Genomic DNA, 14,085 nt, shown 5'->3' with positions numbered 1-14,085 from the left:
AAATGAAAATCTGTATCCAAATGGTGTGTCACAAAATTCAACCATTAAAGGTTCATACCAGTAGATTTCCGGATAGCACAAAAGCTAGGTAATATGTTAGATGACAGGAACCAAAATGATACAACAATTGTCCTAAACTAATAAGATTAAGTTTAATAGATAAAGTCCCATCCTTGGATTCAAAAACTCAGCTTTGGAAAATGTGTGACTAGATAGCAGTTTGTATAAAAAACAGTTTTTGGATTTGTTTTTACGATCACTAGGAGTCAACAGTGTGACATGGCTACCAATAAATCTAATTCAAATCCTGGGCTATAGTAATAAAGAAGAGTATCCAGGACGGTGAAGATGATAGTCTTGCTGTACCATTGATCTGACCAGTGGATCAGATCACATCTGGATAATAATATTTAGTTCTGGGTGCCACATTTTAGGAAGGACACTATTGTCATTATCATGATCATCATCAGGAAGACTCATCTTCCTGATTTTGAATTTGGCCTCAGACACTTCCTAACTGTATGACTTTAGGGAACTCATGTACCCTTGTTTGCCTCAGTTTCCTCACCTGAAAAATGTTGGAAAGGAAATGGCAAACCCCTCCAATACCTTTACCAAGAAAACCCTAAATAGGGTCACAGAGTTGGTCACAACTGAACAACAATCAAGACGAAGGAAGATGAGACCTATTCTGTATCTTTTGCTTTTCCCGAAAGGGTAGAACTAGGAATTTCAAGTAGAAGGTACAGAGAAGTAGATTTTGGTAGAATACAGGAAGAATCTGCCTAATAGAATTATCTAAAAGTAGAGCAGACTATCTTGTGAAGCAATCCTAATTAGGGGTCTTCAGTGGAATCTGGGTAGCCACTTGGACTAGATTTTTTCTGAGGCAACTTTGAACTGTTATTATTTACTTCTCTCAAAAGATAAGATGTGATACCTACCTTTTTAGTAATAGAGGGAATGAGTCCCAAAAGAGCTTAGCATGAAATCTACTAGGCCAGCTTATACAGAGCGATTTTTTATATGAAATTTCAAAAACAACCAATATTTTTTAAGTCAAATGGTTTTACAAACATTTTTACAGTTTTAATATCTAGTTATAAAAATTAGCTTATTTTAAGCCCAGGGACAATATAATACTACCTAAGAACCAAATGGTTTCCCCCCTGGCTTTAGAGAGTTTATTTTAACAGAAAAGTTTTTAGTTTATTCATAATCACTCCAAACCCTTGAATAGGAAAATTCCTAACATTTAGGAAGAAGTTGGTCTTTTTACTTATATTTATATCTATATATGACTCCAATTAATTCTCTGCTGGTTGAGAATTCAGAGTACTGGAAACATTTAGGTAGCAAAACAGTAGATTATATTATCTATTCAGTCCTTGGATAGAAAGGTACTGGGAGGGAAAGTTTAGGAAAGAGCAGACTTTATCAGAACTTACCTTGTTTCTTGAGTAGAGACATACACTGGTGGCATCAGCCGAGATCTTCCACATATCTATAGAACTAATGGCCATCCTTGCCATTTCCCTTCTCTATCCTAACCCAGCCCTATATTTTTCTCCTTTTACTTGTTGCCAGTTCTTCTTTTGCTGTACATGACTCCAATTCTTTCTCTTAGCTTCTAGACCCTGGGAATCTTTATCTCATTGTGAGATAACTCCTTCTTATAATAAAAATCCCTGATTAGTTTCCCACAAGATGGCTTTCATTGACTGAAGGAAGTATAAACAGAGAAGGTTCATATTCAGTTCTGATTAAATTATTCAAGAAATGTTTTGATCTAACAAAATGGATGCTCACCTTTATATAGTAATCTGGTCTCTTCAGAAACTATAGTATATCATATTTAAGTTTTACCTCTTCTGTACCTGTACTTGATATATTATGCAAAGAAGTGAATTCTTAGAAGATAAAATCCAAAAGAGTGGTAGTACTTCTCTAATACACAGAGAAGAAATTTGTGTTATGGGCATCATAACACTTAAGCTATTCAGAGATTATTTTCTAAAATATTTTTAAAAGAGGAACATCCCAAAAGAATAAAAAGATCAGAAATATTGTTTTTGCCCACACAAAACAAATGAGACCAAGAAAACATTAGCAATCATTAATTTAGGTACCTACTTTTTCATCTGTACAAAATCTTTTGTAAGCATGGTCTATAATTTACTTAAAAATTAAGTGCATACTATGAAAAAGGCACTGTGTTAAGTGCTATGGATATAAAGACAAAAAAGGGACAAAAAGTCCTTGCTTTCAAGAAACATATATTCTTCTTGAGAAATAAAACATAAACATGGCCCATGCATACCCCAAGAGAAGTAGATAAACCCTTTTACTTTACTGTATTGTTTACTGATTATATTGGGAAACTCCATGAAAAAGGTCAACAGTCTGTGACAATATATAAACTCGCCTTGTCATGGCTACCTGTTGCCAGTTAAGAGTTCACATCAAATTTGTATACTAAAGTTATAACCTTGGGTTTGGTCTTTTAAAGGGGCTACATTCAAACTAAAGAGTCCAAAGAACTGTGAAGATGTTGGAGTCAGAAAAAGAGAGCTAGGGCTCACATTGAATCAGTTTTGTGTATATTGAAGTTCTAGCTGGGAGTCACTGTATAATGGAGGGTTAAAAATGCTAAGTGGTGAAGATATGAAGAAGAAAAAAGATTGGCACAAGGAGTTATGATGTAGAGAGTCTATCTGAACCAACCTCTGCACTGGTACTATGAATCATGGGAACTGCATAGGTCCTAACAGAAGGATGGGAATTTTTGTGGATTTCTTATCAACCCAAGTTCTTTCTCCTTGAGGGAGGAATATTATAAGTCTGGAGTGCTTTATAGGGAGGGAAGTACTCCCTGAAAAAGAATTGCTTGAATCACCAGCAACTCCAAATTTTTTCTTTGAATTAAGTTAGGGACACAAATTATGATATTATGCACCAATATATTCATTATATCTAACTTTTCTCTTTCCATAGTCCTTTGAGTGATCTGAATTTTGAGTGACCTTAGGTCATAGTGTTACATTATTCCTAGCTTTAGTATCTCTATGAAAGTATTAGTTAAAAATGAACATTTGTAGCACCTCAGGTTCATTGAAAGTGTTGGAGAGTTTCCTAAATATGATCCAGCTCAGTTTCTTCTTCCTATTCAATTTTGCATTAATTTCAATGTCCATTTCTAGCCTTTGTATAAGATGTGCATATTAGGCTATCATAATGGGTTACTTATCCAAATATACACTATAATCTTGACAATATATATTCTTTTTTTTTCAGTATAGATATCTAGACCACTCTGTTTTGGGTGAACATGAATCTCATTGAGGAGGTCCTGTGGTGCTCTAGGGCTCCTTATAACAAGGAAAATGTCATCCAAATCTGGAAAACTTAATCATTGATAGAGTCCCTATTTTATATGAACTTTGCACAGGATACTCATAACATTATTAGAGAACAACTCAAGTGAGTATGTTTTCCTGTTTTATATCTAGCTTGATATTGGTATTCAATGGATAGTTAAACAAATGTTATCTCTGATCATTTTTGCCATTGAGTGTTCTAATTGAATTTATGCACAAAATATACTTTGTTGAGGAAAGCTTTTTAGCCTTCATTTTATACTTCTGAATCGAATGCTTTTGTGAAATCAATAAACCATCAACTAGTGATATACTATATTCTCACTCCCCCGGTAAGTTTTTGATGATGTTTTAAAATCACCCACAAAATCCTACTTTTTTTTTTTACCTTCTTATAAAGGCTACATTTGATATACTCGTTAACATTCTTATAAAGATTTTAGGTAAATAAGTAAGTAGGCATGTAGAGCAATAGATGCTGATGCCTTCTTGGTTTTGTTTTTTGTTGTTACTGTTATTAAAGTAAAACTAGTTTTTGAATTCTTTCCCTCCTTGAGAGACCTTAAAAATTGTTGCCTTTAGAGTTATGTTATTACAATATAAATTTTCTCCTTTGGTCAGATTCTGATACTGTCCCCTATTTCATATTCTTAAGAAGCACTGATACTTCTTTCCATAATAGCAGGAACTAGGGTGATAGGATCCGTGGTTTCATTGTCATCATTGACGAAAATTATTAATATATATACACCTTATATCTATTTCATGCTATTTATTTTTTATCTCCTAGTTTCAATAATAAATGTTATTGAGATGATTTAGCTTAATTCAATGTTTTGAGTAAATAAATTAGGCAGGTTTGTAATATATTCAATCCTTATCACATATTCTATTGTTGTTGCTTATAACATTCAAATATTCAGGCTCAGCTAAGTGGTACAGTGCCAGGCCTGAAGTTGGTAGGACTGAGTTCAAATCTAGCCTCAGTTATTCCTCGCTGTGTGGTCCTGAGCAAGTCACTTAACTCTGTTTGTCTAACTCTTGCCTTTCTGTCTTAGGTTGTTACTAAGACAGAAAGTAAGGGATAAAAAACAAAAATATTCAAATATTAACTTGATAAATGGGGGAATCCTAGGTAATCATGTTCCCACCATAAACCATTCCTTTAACTCAGGGCATTTTGTCAGAAGTATGTTCTTTGGACTGACCAATATTTATCTTTTACTAATAATATGACATAATAATTAATTTACTAATAATATGAAATAATAATAATGACATAAACTGAAAAATTGCAGTGCTTGAAATGATTAACAGGCTATTGCTACAGGGGGCAGCTGGGTAGCTTACTGGATTGAGAGCCAGGCTTAGAGATGGGAGGTCCTAGGTTCAAATCTGGCCTAAGACACTGTGACCCTGGGCAAGTCACTTGACCACTCTTAGCCCTTACCACTCTTCTGCCTTAGAACTAATATCCAGTATTGATTCTAAAATGGAAGGTAAGGGTTTAAAAAAACAAACAACAAACAAACAAACAAACAACTTCTAGAAGAACTTTAGGAACTCAGGTCCACAACAGGCCAGGTACATTGTTCAGCCAGTAGTCTCTGGCTTGTATAATATTTGACTTTGATACAACTGACTATTCTGAGGATAACTATACCTCTGGAGAGAGGTAAATTGAAATCCAAGATGTCTAAGTCAGAGTAGCAACTGGAGTCATTTCCTAGAGAACCCAACCTTATGACACCTCATAAGTGATATCCTTTTCATGTTGATTGCTTTCCACTGTCACATATGTTTTTTGAGCACCATCCTACCTATGTTAAGAGAGGCTTATCATCAAGTTAGTGATGAATTCTTTAGCCATGAGAATTCATTAAATGGAGAAAATGCTTCAGTGATAATAGCAGGAAATGAGGCAGAGGATGCTAGGAATATAATAGAATTAGATTTAGACCATTCAATTAAATTTTTTATAAATAAATAGATAGATAGATAGATGCTATTTTGGTTGAAACTGACTTACTGGATTTTGTTTTGTGCATGATAAAACTTTGGTTCAGTTCATTCTTTTTTTAATCTAAAATCTTTAAAAGCTATCTTATGTGAAGCTTTCCCTTATCACTACTATTTAATTATATACTCTGTTATCTTGTTATCTTTTAATTTGTGTCTTTTCTTCTTAACTAGAATTTAAGTTCCAACAAGGCAGGTTTCATATCTACAACTTTGCATCTCCCATAAAACCTTTTACAATGTATTACAGACAGTAATTCATAGCTCAATCAGTTCACTTTTAGATAAGAGTTTTAACTCTGGAAGGGAGCTCAGAGATTATTTCAACTCCTTAATTTTACAATAACAGAAACAAACTTAGATAGATATAAAATTGATGTCTGAGTTCACTTCAGTTTCTAAATCAGCAATCTACACTGTCCAAGGTTTTGACTCAGAGTTTGGTTTAAGTCTCTGTTTAAGACTAAGACTGGTCAATTAAATTAGGGAATGATGAAACATGTTAAGTACAATCATTCAATTTTAAGGAAGGGGCGGAATCTACATTATAGGCAGAGTTTTGCTGGTGAATGTTTAACAACCTTTTGAGCACAACACAACTTTAAGTTTAATCTGCATTATTAACAATTTTCCATCATTTTAATTTGAGACAATCAACAAAACAATAAATCCAAACCTGATTTGTAGCATTTGCTTCTAAGATATGAAAGTCCACATCCAGAATTTAACAAATCCAAGCTTGGTAGGAGCTGGCTCCAGCACAGCTCTGGCAATGGTTTGAATAGAAGATAAAATATACTTTAGAAATAGCAAATTATTCCTGTTTTTCCTTGTTTTTGGTGCCACCAGTAGAATTAAGCAATACCAGTAGGTAACTTTGAGGGTAACTAACAGACCTCAAACCTATTAATGAGTTATGGGAATGTCTACCCCAAACATGTGAAGACTTCCCCCAGCACAACAGGGGAATAAGAGCAATTTGTTCCAATGGCCATGAAGGTGGCTGAAGCGCACGGTAGTGAAGAACTTAGAGCTTGGTCAAGATATCAAAGATGCCAAGGTTATCGACTGTATCCTGGGCCTTCATAATCCTGACTTCTGGCTTGCCACTGGACTTTGATGAGTCTGGAAGAGAAAGTGAGGCAGAAGACTTTGTGGAACAATGTCTGACTTAAATCTAGTTCAGGCAAGAAGCAAAATATCATCCTGTGATGTCATTGTTCCTTTTTGAAAACTGAGGAAAAACAACCAGTGGTTGTTATTAGTAGGCTTGGGGCATGAAGGAGAAGAAAAAAAGAAGAAAGTAGGAAAAGTAGTGGGTGAGTAGGAGACAAGAAGGAAGGAGTCATTTATATAAGACTGCAAATGACAGAATGTGATCATTGCATCAGTGATACTATTCAACTAAATTTTTTGATGCAACAGACATTATTAAGTACCTTCTTTCTTTGAACAAGGTGCTTTACTAGGTTAAAAAGGTGAAATTAACCTAGTCTCTGCCCTGAAGGAGATTTAAATATAAAAGAGGAGACAAACATATTCAAATTACTATGATAAAGCATGATGTTACCTGTGTTACCTGGGGGAAGTCACTTCATCCTTCTGGGCTTTGGTTTCTGCATCTATAAAATGAGAGAGTTGTACCAGGTGGGCTCTGAGGTGCCTTCCAACTGTAGATCTGTGACCTTATTATCCTAAGAATATAAAGTTAAAGGAAAGATCCAAAGAGCTTTGAGAGATTCAGGCAAAGAGGAAAGAAGGAAAACAGGTCAGACTTGATTAGAGAACTTTAGACATCCACATAACATGAGAGCTTTGAGTATTATGGAGGCAAAGGATAAAACAAAGAAGTGGAAAAAAAAAAGTGCTAAAAGGGAGATGGGAGGAAAACCCACCAAAGAAAAGCATTGCTTTGCTACTTTGCTTTTCCTAGGTTGCTTGTTAGAGAGTAAGGTAGTGAGTTAGTTATACCTAGCTCTATCTCCAGATGGCAGTATAATTTCACAGACTACTGTTAGAGAATGTTATTTTATTCATCGTAGCAGGAAAAATATAAATCTATTCATGTTAAAATTGGTTCTTTCCTATAACTAATGACCACGGTTTAAAATGAAGCAGCAAAATATATCTGGCTATATTGTGTTAGTATTTATTATAACTCTAGTAGAATTTTGAATGCATTTGGCTATAGGTAGCTTAGCCTTACTAACCTTCTATCTTGGCATAACTAAAAATTCTGGATTCTTCTTGGTAAATATCTTAGAAAGATGTCCTTCTGTTAATTTCTAGATAAATAAAACCCCTGATATCTATAATGAAAGGTATGTTTTTTAAACTTTTTAATCAACTATTTGTAATTCAAAATGTATTTTGCTGTAGAAACACTTTTTTAGGTTGTCAGGTTCTCCAACTATCCAATAAAATTTGGAATTGATACTATTTAACCCATACTATAGAAAAAATACTGAATATTTTCAGTTATTAATAATTTTTAAAAGCCCAATCGTGTTGTAATGCTCATAACTTTTTAAAAACCTGAGAATAACACGATAGGATATCATTTAAAATAATTTATGCTAAATATTGATGTTTAAAGAAAAATAGCTTTAATTTCAAGAAGTTTAAGAGGAAGCTGGAGACTTCTGTGCAAATTCTGAAAGTAACTCTAGGCATTTTCTAGGTTTTAGTGATTGAAAACACTGATACTTTTTTAAGTCTAATTTCACTTCAAAGTATATGACATTCTTTTCCGTTAACATGTGTCACTGATATTCTGTTTATCAGTCAGGATTAGAATAACTTTGGCCCTCAAAAATGGAATGATAAACACATAGGATGAGAGGTTTTGTTGAGGAAGTTGGGCAAAATAAGGGATGTAATAATAATGAGAGCCAGAGACCAATGTTATGATAGAAGGGGAGAGAGAGTCTATGAGGTGAGACTCTTTTCTAGCTCTCCCCTGGTGCCGAATATGCCCTGGGAGACTTCAAGGGGATGTCACCCTGAAACTGGGGTATGCATGAGGGTAAGATGAGGTATGCAGTACCCCAATCTGATTCTGAATGAGGGTGGGATTCATGCAAGCCTCCCCCGAGGTCAGTCAACTTCACAGCGGGTGGTCTGGCTCCAAGAAGGGGGCAGCCAGACCAAGCTGTGGTTCCCTCCTCCCTTGTTGTCTCTCAGGCACTCTGGAATGCTATCTGAGTAATGAATGCTTTTATTATTCACAATTCAGGGACTGGGGAAAGGGGTGAAGGGCAGAGGGATTTAGGGTGCCCTCTTCTTTATTCCTATGGAGTTCATCACTCAGGAGGGAACCTTTGGGGTTCCCACTCCCAAGCTTCTTCTCCCCCCCTTCTCCTTCTTTTTCTATTTCTATCTTTTTCTATAATTGTAACTTTTGACTGAAAGGGGGTCTCTCAGCAAGGTTGGATAATGGGAGAAGGAGACTAAGAAATTGCTCCCAAAATAGAGTCCAAAAGTTTAGCTGACTCGATGGTTGAAGTCTTGATGAGTGAGAAGTGATGGGATGCCTTTGACCAGGGAATCAGGGTTTCAATGTCCAAAGAAAGATCCTCAGGAAGCCCTTAGGACTGGATCAGAGCTGGAATGTCCACCTCCTTCCTCTCCCAGTTCTCAGCCCAAAGCCCTTTTTACTCTTCCTTCCTTTGAACCATTCCCAGAATCCTCTCTGGTCTCAACTGTCACCAACTGCCACCAACTGTCAGTCACTCCTTCTCTGGCTCCTTTTGTCCCATCCCCCTTACACAAATCCCATCCTTACAGGGACAGGAGGAGGAGGAAAAAAATTTTTAAAGTTGTGCATATGTAATTATATACACATATACATATAAAGATTGAATATATGTATACGAGTACAGGTAATGTACATACAAATACACATACATGTACAAGTATACATATATGTGTATTTCATAAATGTGTGTATGCATCTGTGAAAGAGATTGTCTAAAGAAGAAATCATTTAGCAGATGTCTATAAAAGCGGTAGGAAAAAAAAAGTTATTTATTTATGACCTCTCTAATGGAGACCAAAGGGGCAATAAGAAGGATATTTTGGATTAAACTATGACCTGTATTTATCTAACTGGAGTGGTACTAGCCAAGAGTTTGCTTACTGTTTATAATTTTTCTTTTACTTGAAAGCTCTTGAATTTGGCTATTATATTCCTGGGTGTTGACTTTTCTGGGTCCAGTGTAGAGGGTGATCTATGGATCCTTTCAATGTCTATATTGCCCTCTTGTTGTAGAACTTCAGGGCAATTTTGCTGAATAATTTCTTTAAGTATGGAGTCCAAGTTTCTATTAATTTCTGCTTTTTCCTGGAAGACCAATTATTCTCAAATTGTCTGTTCTAGACCGGTTTTCTTGGTCTGTCACTTTCTCATTGAGATATTTCATGTTTCCTTCTATTTTATCAGTCTTTTGACTTTGTTTTATTTGTTCTTGCTGTCTTGAGAGATCATTGGCTTCTAATTGCTCAATTCTAGCCTTTAGGGACTGGTTTTCCTTTTCAATCTGGTCATTTTTGGTGTTCAATTTGCTTATCAGTTCATTTGATTTCTGAGCCTCACTTTCCAATTGCAAAATTCTGCCTTTTAAACTGTTATTTTCTTGCCAGATCTCTTCCATCTTCCTCAACATCTCAGTTTTGAACTCTTCAATAGCTTGTGACCAGTTTTCATTGTTTTGGGAAGGTTTGGATATGATTACTTGTTTGCCCTCCTCTGTTGTCTGGATTTTCTCTGTGTAAAAGTTGTCGAGTGTTCCAGAGTTCTTCTTGGTAATCTTTCTCTTCTGTGCTTCCCTATGGCTTGCCATTGTTAGCCCCGCCCCTTCTGCGCTTTATCCTCACACTCAGGGTCTGTCTGCACTCTCTAAGCTCCCGAGGTCTCAGATCTCCTTGTTCTTGGGGTTGAGCCTCCTGGTCATCCCTGGTCTGCCCCTCTGCCTGAGGCTCCTTCAGCAGTCTCAGGGGCTGCTTCCACAGCTGTGTTCCTGTCTGCACAGGGTCCCCACTCAAAGTCCACGCCTGCGCTCGAGATCTTTGTCCACGCCTAGGGCAATGTCTTCACCCACGCCAGCTCAGGGAAGTCCGGGGGCGTTCTTTAGCCACTTGGGGTCCTAAGTCTTGCTGCTCTTAGGAACAAGCCCTGGAGCTGCCAGTGACTTACTGGGTGCCCCAATCCTGCTTTCACTCTTGTGCGTTGGCCTCTGGGCTGCACGTGGTGTGGGGGTGGTGGAGGGGCTTCTTCCTCTCGCGTTTTAGTGAGAGCTGTTTCACCCCTTTATAGCGTGGAAATGCCTTGATTCCACATACCTTCAATGCTGTGCCCTGTTGTGGGGTCCCTTCGTTCATATGGATTCGTTTTTATGTCCCCTTGAGGAGTCCTGTATGCTTCAGTTAGGAGAGATCGAGCAGCTGCTCCTTACTCTGCTGCCATCTTAACCGGAAGTCACTATTTATAATTTTTAAAAATTAAAATTGCCTATTTTATCTTTAGGTATCTAGGCTTCATGCTGGGTCTGGAGTCAGAAAAACCTGAGTTCAAATCCGATCTCAGCCTTTCACTAGATCTCGGATCTTGGGCAAGTCACTTAACTTCTGTTTGCCTTAATTCACTGAAGAAGGAAATGGCAAACCACTGCAAATATCATTCACAAGAAAATCCCATACAGGGTCACTGAGTCAGACAAGATTGAACAACAACAATATTTTATTTTTAAACTACCATTCTGGTATTGTTTGTTTTCCACTGGCCTTACACTTGAGAAGTTCTGTCATGGACTCATTAAGTATCACTTAATCACTATAGATGTAAGAAAATTTGGTTTTTAAAAATGAGTTCCTTGTTGATTCTCTAGCTCCTAGTTCTGTTTTATTGTACAATATTCTGAAACATTCTCACCATTCCTTTTTACCATCTATCTTATTCTGTGTTTTTAGAAAAATCACAAGGATTCTACAAAGGTTGACTAAGTAGAGACTTCAGCACTTTATTGCTTGACTTGCTCAAAATTCTTACTCTAAAACTCAGTCTCATTTAAGTCTCATTTAAGGTACTCATTACATTAATAGCTTTTGGCTTTAATCAGTATACTATTGGTTTAGACCAATGATGGGCAAACTACGGCCTGGCCTTGGCCCCCTGAAATGTTCTATTGGCTGTGCGACATTATTCCTAATCTGACGAATACAATGAGTAGGACACGATATAATGAAACTTTGAAAGAGTTGCCTTAGAAACAGACTGACAGATGAGCATTTCCTTTCCTTTGGCCCCCTCTTTAAAAAGTTTGCCCATCACTGGTTTAGGTCATCTAAGATAGTAGATGTGAGATAGAAAAAGGCAACAAATGGTGCAAATAGCTACACGAGTTAATTATCCAGGAACTTAGCTGTAATTATACTTAGAATCTGTGTGACTTTGTGATTAGGGGTTTATGTATATAAAAGTATTTTTGAATTTGTTCTTTTGCCTATGTGAATTATATGAAAGATAAATTTACCAACTGATAGATTTTTTCGTAAGCTCGTATACTTTTCCCTATTTATAAAAAACTGCCTTAATATTTTAAATTCTTACGTAGCTATTAATTTCCTTTGCTAATCAATTTTTTGAGTCAAGTTTTTCAAATTCAGTAAATTTACATTTTATCATGAATTATTAAAAGCATACAGCAAAAGGCCCACCTTTTACCTGATTTAAGGAAAGAGACTCTACTGTCCTCAACAATGTATCTTCCTTGCACTGCTTCAGATATATTCCAAAGAAGTTTACATGAGGTTCAAGAAACTGTTAGAACCACTTACTTATCATCTATATTACAATTGCACAACAGAATAACTAGGGCAGTGATGGCAGATCTTTTAGAGACTGAGTGGCCAAATTGCAACCCTCATGCTGCATGTGTGGCCCCCTGCTTTAACCCAGACAGGGGAAGGAGGAAGTGCTCCCATTGGGCTATTGGGCAGAGGGGCAGGTGATATGAGAAATGTCCTCAGGGAGGGTGGAAAAAGGAAGTGGAGCAGCCCCCTCTGGAATGCGTTTCATAGGTTCACCAACATGGACCTAGGCTCTATGTTCTTTAGGAATTTGCTAGGGCTGCCCTTATGCAAAGCAGATCCTTGTTTATATTTAAGTTAAATTATTTTTTAAATAAATGTCTCTTTTCCTTTCTAATTTCAAAATGGACGCTAGAAAGAAAGCACTGTTGATTAAGACAAAGGAATTTAGATCTTTAAAAATATATTTCTGATTAATTAGTCATTTATATTATAAAACCTCAACTGCAGCTGCTAGTCAATCTTAATATTCATCCCTTATCAAATCATTTTCGTGTTCGTCAAAGCAACTCCTCTAAACATTTTCAACTCTCCTCAAACTTCCCATGACCTCTCCTCCTTCCACTCTCTCAGGCGAGATCCTTACCTCACATTTTATGGAAAAAATTGAGGCTATTTGGCCTGAACTCCTTCTTCTCGCTCCTTTCTCATCTCTTATCACAAAGATGCCTTTTGCCACTCTGCCCTTTAATCACTGTTTCACATGATGACTTCTTACCAAGTCTAACCCCTCACCCATTTTTATCTCATCTCTGTTATCCCCACTCTTTCACTCATTTCCACTCTCTTCCTCTCTATTACCTTATTCCCACCTACCTAAAAAGATGCCTATAATCTCTCCCACACTCCCATTTTGAAAACAAAAACAAACAAACAAACTCCTCTAATTCTAGTAGATCCCTGTTAACTATCATCCTGTATCTCTCCTATCCTTGACAGCTAAACTCCTAGAGAAGGAGTCTACAATAGATACCTCCACTTTCTCTCCTCTCACTCCCTTCTTAATCCTTTATAATCTGGCTTCTGATTGGTCCTCCAAAACTTCTTTCATTTACTGATGATCTCATAGTTGCCAAATATAATGGCTTTTTCTCAATATACATTTTCTTTGAAATCTCTACCACCTCTGATACACTTGATTACTTTCTCTTCTTTGATATTCTCTTCCCACACCACTCTCCACTGGTCTTCATCCTATCTCACCCCTCCTTCTCTGTTTCCTTTGCAGAGTAATTCTTCCAGATCACACTTTCTTATCATAGTTTTCTCTCCCAGGGTTCTGTCCTGGGTCCTCTTTTGTTCTCCCTCTATACTATTTCTTTTGTTGTTCTTATCACCCAAGATGCCCCCTCCCAGGTTAAGTTCATTATTTCTAATCTCATTAGGACATTAATAACTCAAAACTTAATTGATATGACCTTCCTCAATTTCCTGACTGGAAGGCTAGAGGGTAGAATACCAATCTCTTTCCAGTGTCATCCTTTATGGAATGTAGAAAACTAGCCTGTTAGTTCACTCCACTTTGTATCAGTTGTACCATGTGCTTTCAACCTTAGGGAACAAGATAGCCCTGGTCTCCCCTCCCCCTTTTCTTATTCTTTTTTTTTTTTTTTATCAAATAGCCTTTTATTGATATTTCAAAAAGAAATCTAGTAGGATGTATTACCATCCTATTTTTTTTAACATTTATTAATATACATTTTTAACATGGTTACCTGATTCATGCTCCTCCTATCCCCTTCACCCCCCCCCCCCAAAATCCCCCCACCCATGGCCGATGCGCATTTCCACTAGTTTTGTCATGTGTCCTTGATCAAGACCA

Source organism: Gracilinanus agilis, chromosome 4 (assembly GCF_016433145.1).
Source record: "Gracilinanus agilis isolate LMUSP501 chromosome 4, AgileGrace, whole genome shotgun sequence".
Taxonomy (NCBI): domain Eukaryota; kingdom Metazoa; phylum Chordata; class Mammalia; order Didelphimorphia; family Didelphidae; genus Gracilinanus; species Gracilinanus agilis.
Note: the sequence above shows the minus strand (reverse complement) of the source record.